Source organism: Dreissena polymorpha, chromosome 5, assembly GCF_020536995.1.
Source record: "Dreissena polymorpha isolate Duluth1 chromosome 5, UMN_Dpol_1.0, whole genome shotgun sequence".
Taxonomy (NCBI): domain Eukaryota; kingdom Metazoa; phylum Mollusca; class Bivalvia; order Myida; family Dreissenidae; genus Dreissena; species Dreissena polymorpha.
The window spans coordinates 119,999,447-120,026,623 of NC_068359.1; the positions used below are offsets into that span (position 1 = coordinate 119,999,447).

Genomic DNA, 27,177 nt, shown 5'->3' on the forward strand with positions numbered 1-27,177 from the left:
ATAAATATTACAAATTTTAAAATAATCATTTAAGTATTGTATATCTAAGGAAATGAAACGACCATCAAAATCAATTTGAAATTTAGAACATTTAATATTCGTATAATTTACGATTATACAACATCCGCAAGAAAGGTTATTAGAAAAATTCCATACATAAAAGTATTCTTTTGATATTAAAGTTTCTATTTGTTTCGACATTTTGTAATTATCTACATGGGTTTCTTGTATGCATAATATATTTATTTTATTAATTAAAATGTAATCTTTAATGAAGGTTTGTTTTTTTGTGGATCGAAATCCGTTAATATTTATAGTTTCTATTTTTAACTCCATGTTCTAGTTTATAACTCAGGTTGTAGTTAAAAGAAAAAATTGCGACGTCCATGATTTAGTGTTAGGATAGAAAAACCGATAATAGCGTTAAAAAGATTTAAACCAGGTAGAAAAGAGACTCGGCCAACGATTTTGTAAACTCGCTGTAATGAATATACTACGTACCGAAGTAATGTTGGAAAAAGATAGATGTGCTCATATTTACCACGAGGATATTGGAAAAGGATTAAAGATATATTGTTGCTGTGTATTGTGTTTAAAAAAGGTGTTTTATAATAGATATGGATTGAGTATACATAACGGTGAAAAGTGTTTACACACACTGGCATATGAACGTTCTTTATACGTTTATATAAAATAAAAAATGCATTTATGTTATATAAGATTATAAAGTAATAGTTTTTAATTGCATATATATACATACTATTTACATAGATTTTATTTATACATATGCTGTATTTTATAACAAAAAGTATACTATATATAATGTGAAGACATGAACTGTTAAATATGCTAATATATCGGACACACAGATTGTCTGTGTGCTCGGTATATAAGCCAACATTATATTTTAAGACATAAAATATAATGGTAAATATACATACAAATGAACTATTTACACTAGGTAATATTAAACATTGATTGTAAACAGTTATTGGTATTTGTAAAAAGGGGTTTATGAAATTGTTATTACATTTTGTAAAAAGGGAGTTTATTCAGCAGGGGTCATAACAAGATCTTGGGAATCTAAATCAATAACTAGTGGGTGTTCTTCCAAATCATCTGGGTCTATATCTAAAACTTTGAACTTGTTCTTAGGCATAGGGGTCATGTCCTCATTGCTATCTGCTTTCCTCCCTCTTTTTGAGCCCCTTACCTCTGTTTCTACATCAATTTCTTGTATATTCTCTCCATTTTTCTTTCTTCCCTGGCTCTTTCCTTTCTTCTTACTCCCCACCGTCTCAAAGCCCTCGTCATCAATCTTCTTCTGTTCTGGTTGGTCTGTATGCTTTTCTGTTTCCTTTCGTTTCTCACCATCTGTCTGTTTCTCTCCGTCTGTCTTTTTCTCTGGTGTATTGTCCTTGTTGTTTTCTGAAACACTTACTTTTTCTTTAAAAATGGCATTGATATTTTGGGGGCAAGTGTTTCGGACGTGCCCAACCCCTTGGCAATAGAGACAAAGGGGCTGCCGTCCCCTCATGGTAATCAAGGCCCTTGTGCCACACTCAAATTGAATTATGTGTGGAATGGACTCCTGCTGAACTCTGTCACACTCCACCGTGACCACACGCACCCCAGAGTGGGTACTAAAATCTCCTATTTTCAAAGAATCATATTCGACCGACATAACAGTTCCAAATTTTTCAAAAATATCAGCTATGACCTTGTCGTTAACGAATGCCGGCAGCCAATGAATTCTACACGATACAATTTGCTTTCCATACTTTACAAATCTGTATTGTACTCCTTGGTGAGACACAGATGATTGCATTTGTATTCTATTTAAAAACGAGATACACTTATCTTTTGTCTTGAAGGTCACATCGTACTGTGAAGATCCGGGAGGTCCAGACGCCAGCCATTCGATGTCAGTATCAGATACGCCATTCTTCATTAAAACGTTTACAACTCCCTGCATACTGCATCCTCGTTTCCCTTGTGCTTTCACTGTCCTCTCCATCGACTCCGTCCGTAAAGAATCTCCTGTCAACGCTGGCATATGCAATACCGTCATCATTCTTAAAGTTCGGAAATCTTTAGTAAAAGGCGAAAGATTTATGCGTGACTGTAGTGAAACCAGAGTTGTTAAAGAGGGAACGCCCGTGCATTGGTTGATGTACTGAACCTGTATATCAGCTCGCAGGTTACGCTCTGCAGTGTTCCGCTACGAACGCCAATCACGAGAGTTCCTATTAAGGTTACAGTATACTAAATAATCGTTTCATGTAGGGCTGTACTCTCTAAAAAAAATATCATAGTTGACAGGAAGACATGCTTTACACTTTAAACTATCGTTCGGGTTTTATCTTTCGGAGATAATGGTAGGGCATGAATAGGTGTTCACTACTGAATCCCTGAAACATGATAAACTTGAAGACTATAGTAAAGCAGTGCACTGAAAAAGGTTACATTCCACTAAGAAACGGCCGAAAACAAAAGTTGCAAAAACAGTCGATTTTGATTCGTGTCAAGTTCTTGCTTGGTTTGAACATGGCGTACCTTTTGTATTGCATAAATCGATTCCGCTTAGAATGGCCTTTAAGAAAAGGTATTGTTATGGGGTCTCTATGTGCAAAATGTTGCACTTATTTTCGCTTAAAGTTGTCGCGCTTTTACATTGAATTCTACAGGGAAACTATTTAGTATATTATGACCGACCTTAATAGTGAAGCCATTGTAAACGCACAGCTATTGGCTGGAAAACGCTATTAATAGTGAAGCTATTGTATACGTACAGCTTTTGTTCGGAAAACACAATACGTCGTGGCTGAAAAAATAGACTGGTAAAATTAGTACAGTGCGTCGCAATGTTTAACATTTACCATTCACAGCTGCGCTCTTCTGTTCCGTTGCACGCGATTGAAACGATGTCGGCATCTCATTCGCGTATCCTAGTACGCTGCGACCGTAGAAAGCGAATATACACTGCCGGCCGAAATACCTCTAGGTAAGTATCTGAGGCGGAACACACGCATACGGGCATTTTAGCGCGCATTTGAACCTGCAAAAGTGTGCATCAGATAGCAACACATATATACAGCATTATGGCAACGTCCTTTTTCGTACTGCTTCGGCAGTACATATACTAAAATTGGAACGATACAGAGAAGATTAGCATGGCCCCTGCGCAAGGATGACACGCAAATTCGTGAAGCGTTCCATATTTTTTAGAACAAACAATATATTTAGACTCGGGTGCCTAGCTGCCACCAAGGTTTATGTATTGACACATTATCGCATATCCTGAATCAACAGGACTTCAGAAATAAGTCTATAGACTCATTGAATGTTCCACTGCACGGAAATCTTTAGTAAAAGGCGAAATTTTTTTTCTTTTTCATAAAACTTTATTCATGACGTACCCTGGGGTGTAGATTGCCCCAGGTACCCGCTAAAAGAACTAAATGTGAAATAACAAATGAATGGTGACTTATTATAATATTTAACAAGATTAACAAAGTTATAAGAAACAAAATTATGTTTTTCACAATTTACAAACAGTCTTTTGCACGTCTGCACGTTTAATTAATATTCCAGTCTTTGTTCACGTCTGCACGATTATATAATTTTATTGTAAAATTTATATGATGTTATTGTAAAACAGAACACAATGATAGCTTTTAACAAATAAAAGTCACCATCTTAAATTTAAGCGGGTCTTTATTAGTATTATGTATTGAGTTTATATCCTTGATTATAAATCGAGTAATGTATCCACACTTCCTTAATAATTGTAAAGAATAACGAAAAGAAACATATAAGGTTGTACATTTAAATGAAAAAACTATAATGAAATAAAATGTGGTTCCCAGCGAACCACCTCAGGTCATGCACGGGCACTTCCTGTGATGGTCTGCCAGGATCAGGATATATAGTCTACAGCTGCCCTGGATGATGGAGTTGAGGCACGTGACAGCCTTCGGTACAACTACTCACCCGCCTCAACCCCACCATCCAGATAAGCCTGAACAAGTGTGAAAAAGCATGTATAATATGAAATATATATTTATTTATTTATTTTTTTTTAATGAAACTCAATACGCAAGAAAGGTTAGTACAGTGTTCCTATGGCCTACATGAATGTAAATGAGGCAATGGTATAGCGTATATACATAGTGATGAAACATGAGTGATAATGAAATTCAATGAATGAAATGAGATGAGCCCATGACCGGGTTACACAGTATATGATATATGATTGAAATGATTCATAGGAACATTGATGATAACAGTGATGATACATATATAAATACATCAATACAAAAACTCATCACACAAATGACACAAAACACTGTATCACTTTGTTGTTCTCTCTCTCTGATCCAGGATGACAACCCGAGTAACAGCCACTAACGGCCCCGCAGCTGCCATCCTGAAATCAGAGAGAAAACACAAAACAGCAGAGAGAAACTTAATACACATATTTCAATCATAACACTAAATGTTAGCATAAATTGCAGGATTCAAGTCTAATCTAAACTCAACTTTTTTATTTGCATTAACGTCACAATAATTACCCCATATTAATTCAAATTTCTCAGATGAAAATCTTTCAAAATCTAATAAAATGCGATATTTTAATCTATAAATAAGTTTGCAAATAAGATCAAATGGACTAAACAGTTTTTTGTCAAATTTTACATCATTTCTGGTTCTCCAAATTATTTGTCTTGACTCCGACAGCAGAATAAGAAAAACATAATTAATCTCCTTATCATATGAATTATCAACATTAAGATAATGAAATTGTTTGAGAGACAGTTTATGATTGTCTGCAGTTTATACATGCATTAAGAATAATACGACTTTATTTATAGATGTAGAAATATAACACTCAACAAATAAATGATCTATAGTTTCTGGTTTCGAACAAAATGTGCATTTACTAGATCTTATCATATTTCTCGAAAAAAGATATTGGTTGGTTAAAAGAGCATTATGAACAATGGAAAAACATGTGTTCCTACACTCAGGATCTACTGCACTTGAAAAGACATTTTTAAAGCTATTATTAAAATCTACAGATTTACAATCCCTTACACATTTTGGTTCAATATTCATATTTTTAATAAAGTAATTATAAATCTCTTTAACAGTCCAGAAAGAATTCACATTTGATTTACAGTTTTCCACAAAATCTGTAAATACACTTAAACATTTAACATAAAAAGGGGGAATAATTTCACTATGAGGAATATTATTAGATGCAATTGAAGGATTATATTTCTTCAATTGCAAACCTGTCCAATAAACAGCAAATTCTACCCAAGGAGTATTGTAGTTATTAATTATTTTAAAAATATGACATAGATAGAATGAATGGATTTTTAATTCTAAATTTGGAACATTAAGTCCACCTTTTAACATGTGTGTATACAATGTTTTGCGGGCTATAGGCTTTAATTTTCTGCCCCATATAAAGTTGAAGCAACGTTTTTGAAACATGTTTATATAATGACTAGGTACAATTTGAGCTTGTATAAAATATATAAGTTTTGAAAATACAAATGTGTTCAAAATCGAACTTTTACCCTTATACGATTTACCACGAGATTTCCATAAATTAAGAATTCTTTCAAAATTAGATAATAAATCATGAAATAAATCATCATCTGTTAAATCATAACCAAACCTGTAACCTAATAACTTGCAATTTTTTCCCCAAGAAATGCCGAAAGGATGCTCAGACCTTGACTTCCATTTCCCCAAAAACATTCCACAGCTTTTCTTATAATTTACCCTTGACCCCGAAACCTTTTCAAAGTCTGACACATGTTTAAAAAATAAGGAAATTGACTTTTCATCTGATAGACAGGTGGTATTGTCATCAGCATAAAGGGACATTTTCACATGAAACTTTCCACCAGGAGTTTTGATACCATTTATATGTGGGTCATCTTGAATAACCTTAGCAAAGGGCTCTAAACATACAACATAAAGGAGAGGTGATAAAGAACAGCCCTGACGGACTGATCTTGTCAATGCAAATGGCTCAGAAATATGTCCATTAACAATGACAGATGACCTTATGTCTTGATACAAGACCTTAATCCAATGTATAAAAGAGTCATTAAAGCCAAATGATTGAAGAGTGCTAAACAGAAAAGGCCATGACACACGGTCGAAGGCCTTCTCCTGGTCCAAGCAGATAAAACAAGCTGTTAAGTTTTTCTGCTCGACATAACTTATTATAATACGAAGTAAATGAATATTATCAAAAATAGTCCTCCCAGGTATTGAACGTGTTTGAGTTATTCCAATAATAGAGGGCAAAACCTTTCCTAATCGTGAGGCCAAAACCTTTGACAAAATCTTCCTATCAATATTCAAAAGTGAAATTGGTCTATAATTTTTAACAGATGTTTTATTACTGTTATCTTTGCAAAGTAATGTTATATAAGATATTTTTTGTGATTCTGACATATGGCCAGATTCAAAACAAGTATTAAATAAATACAATAAAATATCACCAAACAGATGAAAGAATTTAACATATATCAAAGAAGTAAGTCCATCACTTCCTGGAGACTTAGTATGATCCATTTCCTTTAATGTAGAGAAAATCTCATCCAGAGTAAGAGGTTGGCTTAACAAAGCATTATCATCATTGGAAATTTTAGGTAGGTTATTTAAAAACTTAGAGTTTAAAGAAGGGTCAACAGGTTCATCAGTATACAAATTTTCATAAAATGAATGAAAAGTTTTTAAAATATCATGTGATGATTTCTTGTCCATACCATCATCTATTATATGAGTTATAGTTTTATTAATACCATTTTGAAATTCTTTATCATAAAAATAATTTGAAGCATTTTCATTGCTATTCAGCATATTAATTTTGCTTCTTATGTAGGAACCATCATATATTTTATTTTGTAAATTTTCAAGTTGATTTTTGATATTAATTTTTTCTTCAATATCTTGTGAATTATGGTAAGTTTTAATTAATAGTTTTATTTCTTTGTATGCATTAGATTTCTTTGATTTAGAGTAATCAATACAAAATTCTTTTATTTAATTTTTAATTCCATCCCACCAATCTAAAGTAATATCTTCCGTTCTACTTATTATTTTAAAATAAAACTCAAAGGCTGAAATAAATTCATCATCATTTAAAATTGAATTATTTAATTTCCAATAGGAATTTCATTAGAGTTGTTTAAATTAATAATTACATTTACAAAATCATGGTCTGAATAAATGCAAGGTTTAATGGAAGACTCAATACAATTACCAATTAATAAATTCGACACATAAATCCTATCTAGTCTACAACATATTAATTCTTTTTTAATAGATATTCTACTCCATGTTGTAGTGGTTTGTTTAGGATACAAATGTCTAAAGACATCTTTTAATTTATATTTATCAATTATATGTTTGAAAACAGCACAGCCAATAGGAAGTCTATCAGTATCTCCCCCTGATTTATCTAACTTAGGATTCAGAACAAAATTGAAATCTCCAATAACAACTAGATGATAAGAACTAACCAAATATTTCTTAATGGAGGAAAAATAATTATTTCTATCTCCAGGGGCATTTGGAGCATAAATATTACATACCCTGAAATTTGTGTTTACAAACTCAACATCTGCATATATAAAACGACCATCATAATCCGTTTGAAAACTATGGCAAATAATATTTTTATCAGTAATAATAGTACATACACCACATGACTTATTTCCATTTGAAAAACTCCAAATATATTTATAATCTTTGGAGATGAAATTTTCTACATCTTTGGCTTTGGAGTAAATGTCTATATGTGTTTCCTGTATACATAAAATGGCAGGCTTATTTTGCAAAATGTAATCTTTAATATACTGCTGTTTTTTCCTTGATCTAAATCCATTTATGTTAATGCTATGTATTATTAAAGACATTCTTGTAAGTTTTGAAATAATCTTAAAATAATTACTTGCACAATGAACGACACTAACGTTTTAAAAACGTTAGTTATTTTTAGAACACCATCCATTACACCGAAACATACAGGACAGACATTACATGAGCTAGAAATAATCGAGGAAAGTGCATGTACAATTAAAGATGGCTGCGCCCACAAAATAAACGTTATCGGGCATTTAATTCTATTGGAGCAGTGAAAATAAAGCAGACGAAATATATATACAGAGACTAGGCTAACGATTTTGTAAACTCGCTGTTGTAATGAGTGTACTATGTACCTAAGTAATGTTGGAAATAGATAAATGCGCTCACATTTACCACGAGGATATTGAAAAAGGATTAAAGGTGTACTGTTGATGAAAAGAGTGTTTAGAAAAGGTGTTTTATTAAAGATCATATAACAATGAATAGCGTATACACACACTAGCATATGAACGTAATTTATACGCTCACACATAATAAGAAATGCATTTGTTATATGAGATTTTAAAGTTATAGTTTTTGTTATTGTACATGTATACATACTATTATTTACATAGATTTTATTTATGCATATGCTATATACTAAATAAATAATGTGAAAACATGACATTTTAAATATGCCAATATATCGGTCACACAGATTTTCTATGTGATCGGTATATATGCCAACATTATATTGTAATACATAAAATATAATGATAAATATATGTACAAGTGAACTATTTACACAAGGTATTGATATACATTGATTTTTAACAGTAAAGGGTAATTTAAAAAAAGGATTTTTAAAGATGTAAGTTGATTTTTGATAAAGGTAATCTATTAATTGAAATGGAATTGTGTTTATGTTTGTTCTTACACATTTAATCAACAGGGGTCATGTTCAGATCTTGCGAATCTAAATCAATTACTAATGTATGTTCTTCGAGATCATCAACTTCTAACACCGTAAATCTGTTTTGGGGTAAGGGAGACAATTCTTCACTACTGTTAGTATTTTCTTTATCACATACTCTTTTTGATCCTGTGATCAAACCCTTTCGACCCCTCTTTTCTCCCCTCACCTCTAAATCTTGTGCGTCCATGTTTTCCTCCTCTTTCTCTGTTTGTGTCACCTGTTCTGCTGATATCTGTTTCTTTTGACCGCTTGATTTCTTTTTCTTGCTAACAACGACCTGGAAATCGTCCTTCTGTGTTGATGGTTGTTCAACCGTCACTTCCGGCCTTTCTGCAACTGTCTCCTTGACATTTGATGATGGTGCCTTTTGTGCCACATCAGGTGCCTTTTGTGCCACATCCTTTACAACTTTTGTCCCTGAAACACTCTCCTGGTTGTGCTTAAATATTGCATTAATATTTTGTGGGACATGTATTGCGTACATGTCCCACCTCTTGACAATAGAGACACAAAGGTTGCCTTCCCCGCATGGTAATAAGGGCTCTTGAGCCACATTCGAATGCTAGTATGTGTGGTATAGCCTCTGTCATATTTGAATCACACTCAAGTGTGACTATCCTCACTCCAGATCTTGTGACAAAGTCACCAACCTTCAAAGTGTCATGTTCTACAGAAACCACTTGCCCAAACCCTTTAAACATATCTGCAATTGCCAAATCGCTAATAAATGCTGGTAGCCAGTGCACTCTGCACTTGACCAGTTGTTTTCCATATTTGAAAAAACGGTACTGAACCCCGCTATGAGTAACAGATGATTGCATTGATACTCTAGATAAAAAAGAGCGGCACTTATCTGAGTTTGCGAAGGTGACGTCATACTCTGCCGATCCCGGAGGTCCCGAGGCTAACCACTCCACGTCAGTATCTTCCACTCCATTTTTCGTCAGAATATTTACTACGCCCATCATACTGCATCCTCTTTTTCCTTTAACTTTTACTGTTCGTTCCCTAGCACTGTCTACTAAAGCACTTCCGGTCAAAGCCGGCAAATGCATTACTGTCATCATTTTTAATTACTTTAATCAATCACTAAGGCCACGATTTTTTCGTGACTGTAGTGAAACCAGAGTTGTTAAAGAGGGAACGCCCGTGCATTGGTTGATGTACTGAACCTGTATATCAGCTCGCAGGTTACGCTCTGCAGTGTTCCGCTACGAACGCCAATCACGAGAGTTCCTATTAAGGTTACAGTATACTAAATAATCGTTTCATGTAGGGCTGTACTCTCTAAAAAAAATATCATAGTTGACAGGAAGGCATGCTTTACACTTTAAACTATCGTTCGGGTTTTATCTTTCGGAGATAATGGTAGGGCATGAATAGGTGTTCACTACTGAATCCCTGAAATATGATAAACTTGAAGACTATAGTAAAGCAGTGCACTGAAAAAGGTTACATTCCACTAAGAAACGGCCGAAAACAAAAGTTGCAAAAACAGTCGATTTTGATTCGTGTCAAGTTCTTGCTTGGTTTGAACATGGCGTACCTTTTGTATTGCATAAATCGATTCCGCTTAGAATGGCCTTTAAGAAAAGGTATTGTTATGGGGTCTCTATGTGCAAAATGTTGCACTTATTTTCGCTTAAAGTTGTCGCGCTTTTACATTGAATTCTACAGGGAAACTATTTAGTATATTATGACCGACCTTAATAGTGAAGCCATTGTAAACGCACAGCTATTGGCTGGAAAACGCTATTAATAGTGAAGCTATTGTATACGTACAGCTTTTGTTCGGAAAACACAATACGTCGTGGCTGAAAAAATAGACTGGTAAAATTAGTACAGTGCGTCGCAATGTTTAACATTTACCATTCACAGCTGCGCTCTTCTGTTCCGTTGCACGCGATTGAAACGATGTCGGCATCTCATTCGCGTATCCTAGTACGCTGCGACCGTAGAAAGCGAATATACACTGCCGGCCGAAATACCTCTAGGTAAGTATCTGAGGCGGAACACACGCATACGGGCATTTTAGCGCGCATTTGAACCTGCAAAAGTGTGCATCAGATAGCAACACATATATACAGCATTATGGCAACGTCCTTTTTCGTACTGCTTCGGCAGTACATATACTAAAATTGGAACGATACAGAGAAGATTAGCATGGCCCCTGCGCAAGGATGACACGCAAATTCGTGAAGCGTTCCATATTTTTTAGAACAAACAATATATTTAGACTCGGGTGCCTAGCTGCCACCAAGGTTTATGTATTGACACATTATCGCATATCCTGAATTAACAGGACTTCAGAAATAAGTCTATAGACTCATTGAATGTTCCACTGCACGGAAATCTTTAGTAAAAGGCGAAAGATTTATGCGTGACTGTAGTGAAACCAGAGTTGTTAAAGAGGGAACGCCCGTGCATTGGTTGATGTACTGAACCTGTATATCAGCTCGCAGGTTACGCTCTGCAGTGTTCCGCTACGAACGCCAATCACGAGAGTTCCTATTAAGGTTACAGTATACTAAATAATCGTTTCATGTAGGGCTGTACTCTCTAAAAAAAATATCATAGTTGACAGGAAGGCATGCTTTACACTTTAAACTATCGTTCGGGTTTTATCTTTCGGAGATAATGGTAGGGCATGAATAGGTGTTCACTACTGAATCCCTGAAATATGATAAACTTGAAGACTATAGTAAAGCAGTGCACTGAAAAAGGTTACATTCCACTAAGAAACGGCCGAAAACAAAAGTTGCAAAAACAGTCGATTTTGATTCGTGTCAAGTTCTTGCTTGGTTTGAACATGGCGTACCTTTTGTATTGCATGAATCGATTCCGCTTAGAATGGCCTTTAAGAAAAGGTATTGTTATGGGGTCTCTATGTGCAAAATGTTGCACTTATTTTCGCTTAAAGTTGTCGCGCTTTTACATTGAATTCTACAGGGAAACTATTTAGTATATTATGACCGACCTTAATAGTGAAGCCATTGTAAACGCACAGCTATTGGCTGGAAAACGCTATTAATAGTGAAGCTATTGTATACGTACAGCTTTTGTTCGGAAAACACAACACGTCGTGGCTAAAAATAGACTGGTAAAATTAGTACAGTGCGTCGCAATGTTTAACATTTACCATTCACAGCTGCGCTCTTCTGTTCCGTTGCACGCGATTGAAACGATGTCGGCATCTCATTCGCGTATCCTAGTACGCTGCGACCGTAGAAAGCGAATATACACTGCCGGCCGAAATACCTCTAGGTAAGTATCTGAGGCGGAACACACGCATACGGGCATTTTAGCGCGCATTTGAACCTGCAAAAGTGTGCATCAGATAGCAACACATATATACAGCATTATGGCAACGTCCTTTTTCGTACTGCTTCGGCAGTACATATACTAAAATTGGAACGATACAGAGAAGATTAGCATGGCCCCTGCGCAAGGATGACACGCAAATTCGTGAAGCGTTCCATATTTTTTAGAACAAACAATATATTTAGACTCGGGTGCCTAGCTGCCACCAAGGTTTATGTATTGACACATTATCGCATATCCTGAATTAACAGGACTTCAGAAATAAGTCTATAGACTCATTGAATGTTCCACTGCACGGAAATCTTTAGTAAAAGGCGAAAGATTTATGCGTGACTGTAGTGAAACCAGAGTTGTTAAAGAGGGAACGCCCGTGCATTGGTTGATGTACTGAACCTGTATATCAGCTCGCAGGTTACGCTCTGCAGTGTTCCGCTACGAACGCCAATCACGAGAGTTCCTATTAAGGTTACAGTATACTAAATAATCGTTTCATGTAGGGCTGTACTCTCTAAAAAAAATATCATAGTTGACAGGAAGGCATGCTTTACACTTTAAACTATCGTTCGGGTTTTATCTTTCGGAGATAATGGTAGGGCATGAATAGGTGTTCACTACTGAATCCCTGAAATATGATAAACTTGAAGACTATAGTAAAGCAGTGCACTGAAAAAGGTTACATTCCACTAAGAAACGGCCGAAAACAAAAGTTGCAAAAACAGTCGATTTTGATTCGTGTCAAGTTCTTGCTTGGTTTGAACATGGCGTACCTTTTGTATTGCATAAATCGATTCCGCTTAGAATGGCCTTTAAGAAAAGGTATTGTTATGGGGTCTCTATGTGCAAAATGTTGCACTTATTTTCGCTTAAAGTTGTCGCGCTTTTACATTGAATTCTACAGGGAAACTATTTAGTATATTATGACCGACCTTAATAGTGAAGCCATTGTAAACGCACAGCTATTGGCTGGAAAACGCTATTAATAGTGAAGCTATTGTATACGTACAGCTTTTGTTCGGAAAACACAACACGTCGTGGCTAAAAATAGACTGGTAAAATTAGTACAGTGCGTCGCAATGTTTAACATTTACCATTCACAGCTGCGCTCTTCTGTTCCGTTGCACGCGATTGAAACGATGTCGGCATCTCATTCGCGTATCCTAGTACGCTGCGACCGTAGAAAGCGAATATACACTGCCGGCCGAAATACCTCTAGGTAAGTATCTGAGGCGGAACACACGCATACGGGCATTTTAGCGCGCATTTGAACCTGCAAAAGTGTGCATCAGATAGCAACACATATATACAGCATTATGGCAACGTCCTTTTTCGTACTGCTTCGGCAGTACATATACTAAAATTGGAACGATACAGAGAAGATTAGCATGGCCCCTGCGCAAGGATGACACGCAAATTCGTGAAGCGTTCCATATTTTTTAGAACAAACAATATATTTAGACTCGGGTGCCTAGCTGCCACCAAGGTTTATGTATTGACACATTATCGCATATCCTGAATTAACAGGACTTCAGAAATAAGTCTATAGACTCATTGAATGTTCCACTGCACGGAAATCTTTAGTAAAAGGCGAAATTTTTTTTTCTTTTTCATAAAATTTATTTATCACATAATTGGGATGTAAAACGCCCCAAGTATCCGCTTAAAAGAAATTAAATGATTTCATACAGTACAAGGTGACTTTAAATAATATTTAACAATAGTAAGGAAAGAAGAAAACTAATTATTTTATAATTAATTAATAAACACAGTCTTTTTACCGTCTGCACGTTTTATGTGTTAATATATAATTTGTAACAGTCTGTTCACGTCTGCACGTAGATAATGAAATAGATATATAGAATTATAGAAATAGTGAAACGGTTTTAACAAATAAAAAGTCACCGACCTAAATGTAGCGGATCTTAATTAGTAAAATGATAAAGAGGTTGTTTTTATTTAATATAAATGCTAACAAATCACACTTCAAAAAAAAAGAAAAAAGGTGCTCCCAGCGAACCACCCCAGGTCATGCCCGAGCACCCCCCGTGATGGTCCGCCAGGAACATGTCAAGAAGTCTACAGCTGAAACCAGATAATGGAGCTGAAGCACGTGAGAGCCTTCGGTACCGCTCCTCACCCGCCCCAGCCCCACCATCCGGCCAAGCCAGAAATAATTATGAAACAATAAATGTATATGAACGAATAAATTGGAAAAAAGCCTCTTTACTTTAGGAAAGGTCAGTCAAGTATCCTATGACCTACATGAATGAAAATGTGTTTATGGTCTGTCGAAATACATAGTGATGAAAAATGAGTGATAATGAAGTTCAATGAGTGAAATGAGATGAGCCCAACACTGGGTTACATAATATATGAAGCAATGATTGAAATGATTCATAGGAATACTGATGATAAAAGAGATGATGCAATAATACAATTTACAATATACAATTCACAAAAACTTCTTCACACAAATTAACACTGTCGCGTTTCCTCTCTGATCCAGGATGACAACCCGAGTAACAGCCACTAACGGCCCCGCAGCTGCCATCCTGAAATCAGAGAGAAAAAACAAAACAGCAGAGAGAAACTTAATATACATATTTCAATCATAACACTAAATGTTAGCATAAATTGCAGGATTCAAGTCTAATCTAAACTCAACTTTTTTATTTGCATTAACGTCACAATAATTACCCCATATTAATTCAAATTTTTCAGATGGAAATCTTTCAAAATCTAATAAAATGCGATATTTTAATCTATAAATAAGTTTGCAAATAAGATCAAATGGACTAAACAGTTTTTTGTCAAATTTTACATCATTTCTAGTTCTCCAAATTATTTGTCTTGACTCCGACAGCAGAATAAGAAAAACATAATTAATTTCCTTATCATATGAATTATCAACATTAAGATAATGAAATTGTTTGAGAGACAGTTTATGATTGTCTGCAGTTAATACATGCATTAAGAATAATACGACTTTATTTATAGATGTAGAAATATAACACTCAACAAATAAATGATCTATAGTTTCTGGTTTCGAACAAAATGTGCATTTACTAGATCTTATCATATTTCTCGAAAAAAGATATTGGTTGGTTAAAAGAGCATTATGAACAATGGAAAAACATGTGTTCCTACACTCAGGATCTACTGCACTTGAAAAGACATTTTTAAAGCTATTATTAAAATCTACAGATTTACAATCCCTTACACATTTTGGTTCAATATTCATATTTTCAATAAAGTAATTATAAATCTCTTTAACAGTCCAGATAGAATTAACATTTGATTTACAGTTTTCCACAAAATCTGTAAATACACTTAAACATTTAACATAAAAAGGGGGAATAATTTCACTATGAGGAATATTATTAGATGCAATTGAAGGATTATATTTCTTCAATTGCAAACCTGTCCAATAAACAGCAAATTCTACCCAAGGAGTATTGTAGTTATTAATTATTTTAAAAATATGACATAGATAGAATGAATGGATTTTTAATTCTAAATTTGGAACATTAAGTCCACCTTTTAACATGTGTGAATACAATGTTTTGCGGGATATAGGCTCTAATTTTCTGCCCCATATAAAGTTGAAGCAACGTTTTTGAAACATGTTTATATAATGACTAGGTACAATTTGAGATTGTATAAAATATATAAGTTTTGAAAATACAAATGTGTTCAAAATCGAACTTTTACCCTTATACGATTTACCACGAGATTTCCATAAATTAAGAATTCTTTCAAAATTAGATAATAAATCATGAAATAAATCATCATCTGTTAAATCATAACCAAACCTGTAACCTAATAACTTGCAATTTTTTCCCCAAGAAATGCCGAAAGGATGATCAGACCTTGACTTCCATTTCCCCAAAAACATTCCACAGCTTTTCTTATAATTTACCCTTGACCCCGAAACCTTTTCAAAGTCTGACACATGTTTAAAAAATAAGGAAATTGACTTTTCATCTGATAGACAGGTGGTATTGTCATCAGCATAAAGGGACATTTTCACATGAAACTTTCCACCAGGAGTTTTGATACCATTTATATGTGGGTCATCTTGAATAACCTTAGCAAAGGGCTCTAAACATAAAACATAAAGGAGAGGTGATAAAGAACAGCCCTGACGGACTGATCTTGTCAATGCAAATGGCTCAGAAATATGTCCATTTACAATGACAGATGACCTTATGTCTTGATACAAGACCTTAATCCAATGTATAAAAGAGTCATTAAAGCCAAATGATTGAAGAGTGCTAAACAGAAAAGGCCATGACACACGGTCGAAGGCCTTCTCCTGGTCCAAGCAGATAAAACAAGCTGTTAGGTTTTTCTGCTCGACATAACTTATTATATTACGAAGTAAATGAATATTATCAAAAATAGTCCTCCCAGGTATTGAACATGTTTGAGTTATTCCAATAATAGAGGGCAAAACCTTTCCTAATCGTGTGGCCAAAACCTTTGACAAAATCTTCCTATCAATATTCAAAAGTGAAATTGGTCTATAATTTTTAACAGATGTTTTATTACTGTTATCTTTGCAAAGTAATGTTATATAAGATAATTTTTGTGATTCTGACATATGGCCAGATTCAAAACACGTATTAAATAAATACAATAAAATATCACCAAACAGATGAAAGAATTTTACATATATCAAAGAAGTAAGTCCATCACTTCCTGGAGACTTAGTATGATCCATTTCCTTTAATGTAGAGAAAATCTCATCCAGAGTAAGAGGTTGGCTTAACATAGCATTATCATCATTGGAAATTTTAGGTAGGTTATTTAAAAACTTAGAGTTTAAAGAAGGGTCAACAGGTTCATCAGTATACAAATTTTCATAAAATGAATGAAAAGTTTTTAAAATATCATGTGATGATTTCTTGTCCATACCATCATCTATTATATGAGTTATAGTTTTATTAATACCATTTTGAAATTCTTTATCATGAAAATAATTTGAAGCATTTTCATTGCTATTCAGCATATTAATTTTGCTTCTTATGTAGGAACCATCATATATTTTATTTTGTAAATTTTCAAGTTGATTTTTTATATTAATTTTTTCTTCAATATCTTGTGAATTATGGTAAGTTTTAATTAATAGTTTTATTTCTTTGTATGCATTAGATTTCTTTGATTTAGAGTAATCAATACAAAATTCTTTTATTTTATTTTTAATTCCATCCCACCAATCTAAAGTAATATCTTCCGTTCTACTTATTATTTTAAAATAAAACTCAAAGGCTGAAATAAATTCATCATCATTTAAAATTGAATTATTTAATTTCCAATAGGAATTTCCAATAGAAATGGTTTCATTAGAGTTGTTTAAATTAATAATTACATTTACAAAATCATGGTCTGAATAAATGCAAGGTTTAATGGAAGACTCAATACAATTACCAATTAATAAATTCGACACATAAATCCTATCTAGTCTACAACTAATTAATTCTTTTTTAATAGATATTCTACTCCATGTTGTAGTGGTTTGTTTAGGATACAAATGTCTAAAGACATCTTTTAATTTATATTTATCAATTATATGTTTGAAAACAGCACAGCCAATAGGAAGTCTATCAGTATCTCCCCCTGATTTATCTAACTTAGGATTCAGAACAAAATTGAAATCTCCAATAACAACTAGATGATAAGAACTAACCAAATATTTCTTAATGGAGGAAAAATAATTATTTCTATCTCCAGGGGCATTTGGAGCATAAATATTACATACCCTGAAATTTGTGTTTACAAACTCAACATCTGCATATATAAAACGACCATCATAATCCGTTTGAAAACTATGGCAAATAATATTTTTATCAGTAATAATAGTACAAACACCACATGACTTATTTCCATTTGAAAAACTCCAAATATATTTATAACCTTTGGAGATAAAATTTTCTACATATTTGGCTTTGGAGTAAATGTCTATATGTGTTTCCTGTATACATAAAATGGCAGGCTTATTTTGCAAAATGTAATCTTTAATATACTGCTGTTTTTTTCTGGATCTAAATCCATTTATGTTAATACTATGTATTATTAAAGACATTCTTGTAAGATTTGAAATAATCTAAAACATAACTTGCACAATGAACGACACCGACGTTTTAAAAATGTAAGTTATTTTTAGAACACTATCCATTACACCGAAACATACAGGACAGACATTACATGAGCTAGAAATAATCGAGGAAAGTGCATGTACAATTAAAGATGGCTGCGCCCACAAAATAAACGTTATCGGGCATTTAATTCTATTGGAGCAGTGATAATAAACTTTAGCATACGGATAGAAGTGAATCGATAAAGATTTATAGCGAACATTCAGACTACGTGCAAATAAGCAGTCGATAGAAAAATAAAAGCGGGGCGGGATACACGAGCATTGGCAGCTAAGAAATAAAGCAGACGAAATATATTTGTGAGATAAATCGAGACCGTAAGACAACATAGTCCGAAACTGGTTTAAACAAAATGTGTACGAGAAAAACATGTTTATAGAAGGAGAGATAATCCCACACATATTAACAAATGTGTACACAAAAAGACTGGATAGAACTGAAACATGTTCAAACATGTATATATTCATGTAGAGTTTTACAATGTTTAAACATTTTATGGCAAAAGTGCAATATAATATATATATATTTACATAAATGTATTTATGCTTACATATTTTTAGACCTTTAACACTTCTGGGAATAGTGCAATTAACTATATGAATAACTACATAGATGTAGAAAAAGGAATAAGCAATTTCGAAGTTCTTAAAGCATGTGGTTTGTTTCCAGGCCATTTTTAATATAAAGCAATCCGTTGTGCAACAATCAAGTCCATTTATGAGTCCAATCAATACAAACACTACATTCTATGGGGGGACTGAGTCGCCAACATACCATCATAGATGGAATCTTGAGATAGCATGTCAGACATATCTATCCCCCCACTCTCAACTTGTTCGACCCCACTAACTACCCTGTTACGGGGCATTGGGGTAAATTCCTCCTCTGTCTCTAATTTCCGTTTTGAAGTACCCTCACTTACTTCCATTTCCTTGGTCTCAACCACTGGCATTTCTGAAGTGACTGGAGACGGCGTCTGGTCAACGGGAGGAGAAGTAGCAGGGGCCGCGTCCTGCGTCTCGGGGGCCTTCGCCTTCTTCCCCTTCCGGACCACATCCGTCCACGTCGATACAGAACCTGTATCCTCAACAGGCTTCGCCACCTCCGAGGCCTGTTTTCCAACTGAAAGAGAGACTGTCGGCCTGATGACCTTGCCGGGACAGTCCCTCCCCACGTGCCCGAGCTGCATGCACCTCAAGCACAAAGGAGGCCGTCCCCGCATTGTCAACAGGGCCTTGTTGCCACATTCAAAATTAACCACATGTGGTATTTTGTTCTTTGATTGCTGCGACATTTCAACAGTTACAATTCGCACTCCCGAAAATGTCACAAAATCTTGGACAGTTAGTTTTTCAAGCTCAATCTTCAACACTTTACCAAACTGAGAGAAAAAATCTTCCAGAATCTTATTTCCTATGAAAATGGGCAGCCAATGTACTCTAATGTGCACTACTTGGCTCCCATACGACTCAAATTTGTATCTTAGTTTCTGAAAAACCGTTTCATCCGATTTCATACTAGCAAGAAAGGAAGTCAACTTATCTGGCTCTGTGAAGACCACGTCATATGCCATCGAACCCGGTAGGTTACTGGAGACCGCATCAACATCATTCTCCGTGACCCCGAGACTCCTTATCAAATTGATAATGTTCACAAGAGAAGATCCACGTTGGCCCTGTATTTTGACAGTCCTCTGTAGAATCCTATCGCAAATTTCATTTCCATCCAGCGGTCTAAAATTGCTACTAATCACTGCCATTTTTACTACTCAAAATCGCTCGTTTATGAAAAAACGACCAACGGATCACTAAAGCCACGATTTTTTCGTGACTGTAGTGAAACCAGAGTTGTTAAAGAGGGAACGCCCGTGCATTGGTTGATGTACTGAACCTGTATATCAGCTCGCAGGTTACGCTCTGCAGTGTTCCGCTACGAACGCCAATCACGAGAGTTCCTATTAAGGTTACAGTATACTAAAATAATCGTTTCATGTAGGGCTGTACTCTCTAAAAAAAATATCATAGTTGACAGGAAGGCATGCTTTACACTTTAAACTATCGTTCGGGTTTTATCTTTCGGAGATAATGGTAGGGCATGAATAGGTGTTCACTACTGAATCCCTGAAATATGATAAACTTGAAGACTATAGTAAAGCAGTGCACTGAAAAAGGTTACATTCCACTAAGAAACGGCCGAAAACAAAAGTTGCAAAAACAGTCGATTTTGAATCGTTTCAAGTTCTTGCTTGGTTTGAACATGGCGTACCTTTTGTATTGCATAAATCGATTCCGCTTAGAATGGCCTTTAAGAAAAGGTATTGTTATGGGGTCTCTATGTGCAACATGTTGCACTTATTTTCGCTTAAAGTTGTCGCGCTTTTACATTGAATTCTACAGGGAAACTATTTAGTATATTATGACCGACCTTAATAGTGAAGCCATTGTAAACGCACAGCTATTGGCTGGAAAACGCTATTAATAGTGAAGCTATTGTATACGTACAGCTTTTGTTCGGAAAACACAACACGTCGTGGCTAAAAATAGACTGGTAAAATGAGTACAGTGCGTCGCAATGTTTAACATTTACCATTCACAGCTGCGCTCTTCTGTTCCGTTGCACGCGATTGAAACGATGTCGGCATCTCATTCGCGTATCCTAGTACGCTGCGACCGTAGAAAGCGAATATACACTGCCGGCCGAAATACCTCTAGGTAAGTATCTGAGGCGGAACACACGCATACGGGCATTTTAGCGCGCATTTGAACCTGCAAAAGTGTGCATCAGATAGCAACACATATATACAGCATTATGGCAACGTCCTTTTTCGTACTGCTTCGGCAGTACATATACTAAAATTGGAACGATACAGAGAAGATTAGCATGGCCCCTGCGCAAGGATGACACGCAAATTCGTGAAGCGTTCCATATTTTTTAGAACAAACAATATATTTAGACTCGGGTGCCTAGCTGCCACCAAGGTTTATGTATTGACACATTATCGCATATCCTGAATTAACAGGACTTCAGAAATAAGTCTATAGACTCATTGAATGTTCCACTGCACGGAAATCTTTAGTAAAAGGCGAAAGATTTATGCGTGACTGTAGTGAAACCAGAGTTGTTAAAGAGGGAACGCCCGTGCATTGGTTGATGTACTGAACCTGTATATCAGCTCGCAGGTTACGCTCTGCAGTGTTCCGCTACGAACGCCAATCACGAGAGTTCCTATTAAGGTTACAGTATACTAAAATAATCGTTTCATGTAGGGCTGTACTCTCTAAAAAAAATATCATTGTTGACAGGAAGGCATGCTTTACACTTTAAACTATCGTTCGGGTTTTATCTTTCGGAGATAATGGTAGGGCATGAATAGGTGTTCACTACTGAATCCCTGAAATATGATAAACTTGAAGACTATAGTAAAGCAGTGCACTGAAAAAGGTTACATTCCACTAAGAAACGGCCGAAAACAAAAGTTGCAAAAACAGTCGATTTTGATTCGTGTCAAGTTCTTGCTTGGTTTGAACATGGCGTACCTTTTGTATTGCATAAATCGATTCCGCTTAGAATGGCCTTTAAGAAAAGGTATTGTTATGGGGTCTCTATGTGCAAAATGTTGCACTTATTTTCGCTTAAAGTTGTCGCGCTTTTACATTGAATTCTACAGGGAAACTATTTAGTATATTATGACCGACCTTAATAGTGAAGCCATTGTAAACGCACAGCTATTGGCTGGAAAACGCTATTAATAGTGAAGCTATTGTATACGTACAGCTTTTGTTCGGAAAACACAACACGTCGTGGCTAAAAATAGACTGGTAAAATTAGTACAGTGCGTCGCAATGTTTAACATTTACCATTCACAGCTGCGCTCTTCTGTTCCGTTGCACGCGATTGAAACGATGTCGGCATCTCATTCGCGTATCCTAGTACGCTGCGACCGTAGAAAGCGAATATACACTGCCGGCCGAAATACCTCTAGGTAAGTATCTGAGGCGGAACACACGCATACGGGCATTTTAGCGCGCATTTGAACCTGCAAAAGTGTGCATCAGATAGCAACACATATATACAGCATTATGGCAACGTCCTTTTTCGTACTGCTTCGGCAGTACATATACTAAAATTGGAACGATACAGAGAAGATTAGCATGGCCCCTGCGCAAGGATGACACGCAAATTCGTGAAGCGTTCCATATTTTTTAGAACAAACAATGTATTTAGACTCGGATGCCTAGCTGCCACCAAGGTTTATGTATTGACACATTATCGCATATCCTGAATTAACAGGACTTCAGAAATAAGTCTATAGACTCATTGAATGTTCCACTGCACGGAAATCTTTAGTAAAAGGCGAAAGATTTATGCGTGACTGTAGTGAAACCAGAGTTGTTAAAGAGGGAACGCCCGTGCATTGGTTGATGTACTGAACCTGTATATCAGCTCGCAGGTTACGCTCTGCAGTGTTCCGCTACGAACGCCAATCACGAGAGTTCCTATTAAGGTTACAGTATACTAAATAATCGTTTCATGTAGGGCTGTACTCTCTAAAAAAAATATCATAGTTGACAGGAAGGCATGCTTTACACTTTAAACTATCGTTCGGGTTTTATCTTTCGGAGATAATGGTAGGGCATGAATAGGTGTTCACTACTGAATCCCTGAAATATGATAAACTTGAAGACTATAGTAAAGCAGTGCACTGAAAAAGGTTACATTCCACTAAGAAACGGCCGAAAACAAAAGTTGCAAAAACAGTCGATTTTGATTCGTGTCAAGTTCTTGCTTGGTTTGAACATGGCGTACCTTTTGTATTGCATAAATCGATTCCGCTTAGAATGGCCTTTAAGAAAAGGTATTGTTATGGGGTCTCTATGTGCAAAATGTTGCACTTATTTTCGCTTAAAGTTGTCGCGCTTTTACATTGAATTCTACAGGGAAACTATTTAGTATATTATGACCGACCTTAATAGTGAAGCCATTGTAAACGCACAGCTATTGGCTGGAAAACGCTATTAATAGTGAAGCTATTGTATACGTACAGCTTTTGTTCGGAAAACACAATACGTCGTGGCTAAAAATAGACTGGTAAAATTAATACATTGCGTCGCAATGTTTAACATTTACCATTCACAGCTGCGCTCTTCTGTTCCGTTGCACGCGATTGAAACGATGTCGGCATCTCATTCGCGTATCCTAGTACGCTGCGACCGTAGAAAGCGAATATACACTGCCGGCCGAAATACCTCTAGGTAAGTATCTGAGGCGGAACACACGCATACGGGCATTTTAGCGCGCATTTGAACCTGCAAAAGTGTGCATCAGATAGCAACACATATATACAGCATTATGGCAACGTCCTTTTTCGTACTGCTTCGGCAGTACATATACTAAAATTGGAACGATACAGAGAAGATTAGCATGGCCCCTGCGCAAGGATGACACGCAAATTCGTGAAGCGTTCCATATTTTTTAGAACAAACAATATATTTAGACTCGGGTGCCTAGCTGCCACCAAGGTTTATGTATTGACACATTATCGCATATCCTGAATTAACAGGACTTCAGAAATAAGTCTATAGACTCATTGAATGTTCCACTGCACGGAAATCTTTAGTAAAAGGCGAAAGATTTATGCGTGACTGTAGTGAAACCAGAGTTGTTAAAGAGGGAACGCCCGTGCATTGGTTGATGTACTGAACCTGTATATCAGCTCGCAGGTTACGCTCTGCAGTGTTCCGCTACGAACGCCAATCACGAGAGTTCCTATTAAGGTTACAGTATACTAAAATAATCGTTTCATGTAGGGCTGTACTCTCTAAAAAAAATATCATAGTTGACAGGAAGGCATGCTTTACACTTTAAACTATCGTTCGGGTTTTATCTTTCGGAGATAATGGTAGGGCATGAATAGGTGTTCACTACTGAATCCCTGAAATATGATAAACTTGAAGACTATAGTAAAGCAGTGCACTGAAAAAGGTTACATTCCACTAAGAAACGGCCGAAAACAAAAGTTGCAAAAACAGTCGATTTTGATTCGTGTCAAGTTCTTGCTTGGTTTGAACATGGCGTACCTTTTGTATTGCATAAATCGATTCCGCTTAGAATGGCCTTTAAGAAAAGGTATTGTTATGGGGTCTCTATGTGCAAAATGTTGCACTTATTTTCGCTTAAAGTTGTCGCGCTTTTACATTGAATTCTACAGGGAAACTATTTAGTATATTATGACCGACCTTAATAGTGAAGCCATTGTAAACGCACAGCTATTGGCTGGAAAACGCTATTAATAGTGAAGCTATTGTATACGTACAGCTTTTGTTCGGAAAACACAACACGTCGTGGCTAAAAATAGACTGGTAAAATTAGTACAGTGCGTCGCAATGTTTAACATTTACCATTCACAGCTGCGCTCTTCTGTTCCGTTGCACGCGATTGAAACGATGTCGGCATCTCATTCGCGTATCCTAGTACGCTGCGACCGTAGAAAGCGAATATACACTGCCGGCCGAAATACCTCTAGGTAAGTATCTGAGGCGGAACACACGCATACGGGCATTTTAGCGCGCATTTGAACCTGCAAAAGTGTGCATCAGATAGCAACACATATATACAGCATTATGGCAACGTCCTTTTTCGTACTGCTTCGGCAGTACATATACTAAAATTGGAACGATACAGAGAAGATTAGCATGGCCCCTGCGCAAAGGAAGGAGCGCAATCTTCTCCCCAGCCGTTCCAATTTAAAAAAACGCAAATAAGGGGCCATAAAAAAACGCAGAAAACGCCCGAAAAAAAGGCGTTTGCGGGCCGTTGTCGACAGGGCCATAGTAAATCGCGTCGTAAAAACCGCTTATCGACAGGGCTTTTGTCGATTTTGCTTTTCAAGAAAAAAGGCAGGAAAAATGCCCTATTTTGCACACCGAGGTTCTTTGACGGCGTATAAAATCGGAACCACGGGGCCGATTTGGATGAAACTTGGCAATTTTATAGATTATGGTCCAAACAAGCTATAAAATGGACGCTTTTGTACCTGACTGAGTAAAACATTCATAATTGACAGCACAAAATGGGTCATTTTTGACAGAAAATGTCAACTTTAAGTGGCATTTAAAATGACTTTTAGACCTCAGAGAGTTGCAATTTTTTTATATTCTGCACACTTCGACTTGTTTTGCACAATCTTAAAAGCATTTATGCTTGGGATGCATATAAACCCTGTTATTTGAATGTCAAAGTCGACCAAAAATCACAATAAAGTCCCAAAAATGGCTAAGCAGCAAAATCGGTACCACTGGGTCAAATCAGCTGAAACTTGGCAGTATTATAGATTATGGTCCAAACAAGCTACAAAATGAGCGCTTTTGGATCTGACTGCGTAAAACATTCATTATTAACAGCATAAAATGGGTCATTTTTTACAAACGATGTCAACTTTAAGTGGCATTTTAATGACTTTTAGACCTCAGAATTTATAATATTCTGCACACGTCGACTATTTTTTTGACAAATTTAGAAGCATTTATGCTTGGGATGTATATAAACCATGTTATTCAATGTCAAAATTGGCCAAAAAATCACAATAAAGTCCCAAAAATGGCTAAGCAGCAAAATTGGAACCACTGGGTCAAATCAGCTGAAACTTGGCAGTATTATAGATTATGGTCCAAACAAGCTACAAAACGGGCGCTTTTGGACCTGACTGCGCAAAACATTCATAATTTACAGCATAAAATGGGTCATTTTTCGCAAAACAATGTCAACTTTAAGTGGCATTTAAATGACTATTAGACCTCAGAGAGTTGCAATTTTTTATATTCTGCACACTTCGACTATTTTCTTTTAACAAATTTAGAAGCATTTATGCTTGGGGTGTATATAAACCCTGTTATTCAATGTCATAGTTGGCCCAAAAATCACAATAAAGTCCCAAAAATGGCTAAGCGGCAATGCCCCTTTAACAGTATTCCTTATATTGAATTGTACTGTTTAAATATATAACTAAGTATATTTAATCATAATGGCTCAGTATTTCACACTTGATAGGCCACTGCTGGGGTTTAAACCCAGAACTCACCTCACATATTAGGATGCGTTTTTCAATTAAACTACAATGACTGTATCGTGTGAAGTGGAGCCGAATCTGCTGAAACTTGGCCTTATTATAGATTATGGCACAGACAAGCTACAGAATGAGCCCTATTGGACCTGATTGCGTAAAACTTTGATAATAGACAGCACAAATGGGTCATTTTCTACAAAAAATGTCTTTAAGTGGCATTTTAAATGACTTTTAGACATCAGAGAGTTGCAAATACAGTCCCAAAAATGGCTAAGCAGCAATGCCCCTTTAACATTATTACTTATATTTTATTGTATTGTTTAAATAGATCACTGTGCATATTTGATTTTAAATAGTTTGCATACTTTGACTTGTTGTTTACAAATTTAGAAACATTTATGTTTTGAATGTATATAAACTCTGTTATTCAATGTCAAAGTTGACCAAAAATCACAATATAGTCCCAAAAATGTTTAAGCAGCAATGCCCCTTTAACACTATTACTTATATATATTTGTACTGTTTAAATAGATTACTTTGTTTATTTAATTTTTAATATTCTGCACATTTCGACTAGTTTTTTTACAAATTTAGAAACATTTATGCTTTGGATGTATATATATATCCTGATATTCAATGTCAAAATTGGCCAAAAATCACAAAATAGTCCCAAAAATGGCTAAGCAGCAATGCCCCTTTAACATTATTACTTATATTGAATTGTACTGTTTAAATAAATAAATGTGTTATATTAAATCATAATGGCTATGTATTTCACACTTGATAGG

The 27,177-nt window shown here is 35.6% G+C and overlaps 14 non-coding genes and 1 pseudogene across 14 annotated transcripts; 8 read left to right on the forward strand and 7 right to left on the reverse strand.

Moving 5' to 3' along the window:
* Positions 1-2,084: 2,084 nt before the first annotated feature.
* Positions 2,085-2,120, reverse strand: LOC127832757 (U5 spliceosomal RNA; annotated as a pseudogene).
* Positions 2,121-3,119: 999 nt separating this feature from the next.
* LOC127832822 (U6 spliceosomal RNA) lies at positions 3,120-3,225 on the forward strand. Its single transcript, XR_008027172.1, has one exon. It is a non-coding gene; the product is annotated as a U6 spliceosomal RNA (small nuclear RNA).
* Positions 3,226-3,297: 72 nt separating this feature from the next.
* LOC127832751 (U5 spliceosomal RNA) lies at positions 3,298-3,412 on the reverse strand. Its single transcript, XR_008027109.1, has one exon. It is a non-coding gene; the product is annotated as a U5 spliceosomal RNA (small nuclear RNA).
* Positions 3,413-10,960: 7,548 nt separating this feature from the next.
* On the forward strand, positions 10,961-11,066 carry LOC127832823 (U6 spliceosomal RNA). Its single transcript, XR_008027173.1, has one exon. It is a non-coding gene; the product is annotated as a U6 spliceosomal RNA (small nuclear RNA).
* Positions 11,067-11,138: 72 nt separating this feature from the next.
* On the reverse strand, positions 11,139-11,255 carry LOC127832738 (U5 spliceosomal RNA). The gene has a single exon (XR_008027097.1). It is a non-coding gene; the product is annotated as a U5 spliceosomal RNA (small nuclear RNA).
* A 975-nt stretch (positions 11,256-12,230) lies between these two features.
* LOC127832824 (U6 spliceosomal RNA) lies at positions 12,231-12,336 on the forward strand. Its single transcript, XR_008027174.1, has one exon. It is a non-coding gene; the product is annotated as a U6 spliceosomal RNA (small nuclear RNA).
* A 72-nt stretch (positions 12,337-12,408) lies between these two features.
* Positions 12,409-12,525, reverse strand: LOC127832739 (U5 spliceosomal RNA). Its single transcript, XR_008027098.1, has one exon. It is a non-coding gene; the product is annotated as a U5 spliceosomal RNA (small nuclear RNA).
* A 975-nt stretch (positions 12,526-13,500) lies between these two features.
* Positions 13,501-13,606, forward strand: LOC127832825 (U6 spliceosomal RNA). The gene has a single exon (XR_008027175.1). It is a non-coding gene; the product is annotated as a U6 spliceosomal RNA (small nuclear RNA).
* A 7,547-nt stretch (positions 13,607-21,153) lies between these two features.
* Positions 21,154-21,259, forward strand: LOC127832826 (U6 spliceosomal RNA). Its single transcript, XR_008027176.1, has one exon. It is a non-coding gene; the product is annotated as a U6 spliceosomal RNA (small nuclear RNA).
* Positions 21,260-21,331: 72 nt separating this feature from the next.
* On the reverse strand, positions 21,332-21,448 carry LOC127832740 (U5 spliceosomal RNA). The gene has a single exon (XR_008027099.1). It is a non-coding gene; the product is annotated as a U5 spliceosomal RNA (small nuclear RNA).
* Positions 21,449-22,424: 976 nt separating this feature from the next.
* On the forward strand, positions 22,425-22,530 carry LOC127832827 (U6 spliceosomal RNA). Its single transcript, XR_008027177.1, has one exon. It is a non-coding gene; the product is annotated as a U6 spliceosomal RNA (small nuclear RNA).
* A 72-nt stretch (positions 22,531-22,602) lies between these two features.
* On the reverse strand, positions 22,603-22,719 carry LOC127832741 (U5 spliceosomal RNA). The gene has a single exon (XR_008027100.1). It is a non-coding gene; the product is annotated as a U5 spliceosomal RNA (small nuclear RNA).
* A 975-nt stretch (positions 22,720-23,694) lies between these two features.
* On the forward strand, positions 23,695-23,800 carry LOC127832828 (U6 spliceosomal RNA). Its single transcript, XR_008027178.1, has one exon. It is a non-coding gene; the product is annotated as a U6 spliceosomal RNA (small nuclear RNA).
* A 72-nt stretch (positions 23,801-23,872) lies between these two features.
* On the reverse strand, positions 23,873-23,989 carry LOC127832742 (U5 spliceosomal RNA). Its single transcript, XR_008027101.1, has one exon. It is a non-coding gene; the product is annotated as a U5 spliceosomal RNA (small nuclear RNA).
* A 976-nt stretch (positions 23,990-24,965) lies between these two features.
* On the forward strand, positions 24,966-25,075 carry LOC127832849 (U6 spliceosomal RNA). Its single transcript, XR_008027197.1, has one exon. It is a non-coding gene; the product is annotated as a U6 spliceosomal RNA (small nuclear RNA).
* Positions 25,076-27,177: the final 2,102 nt, after the last annotated feature.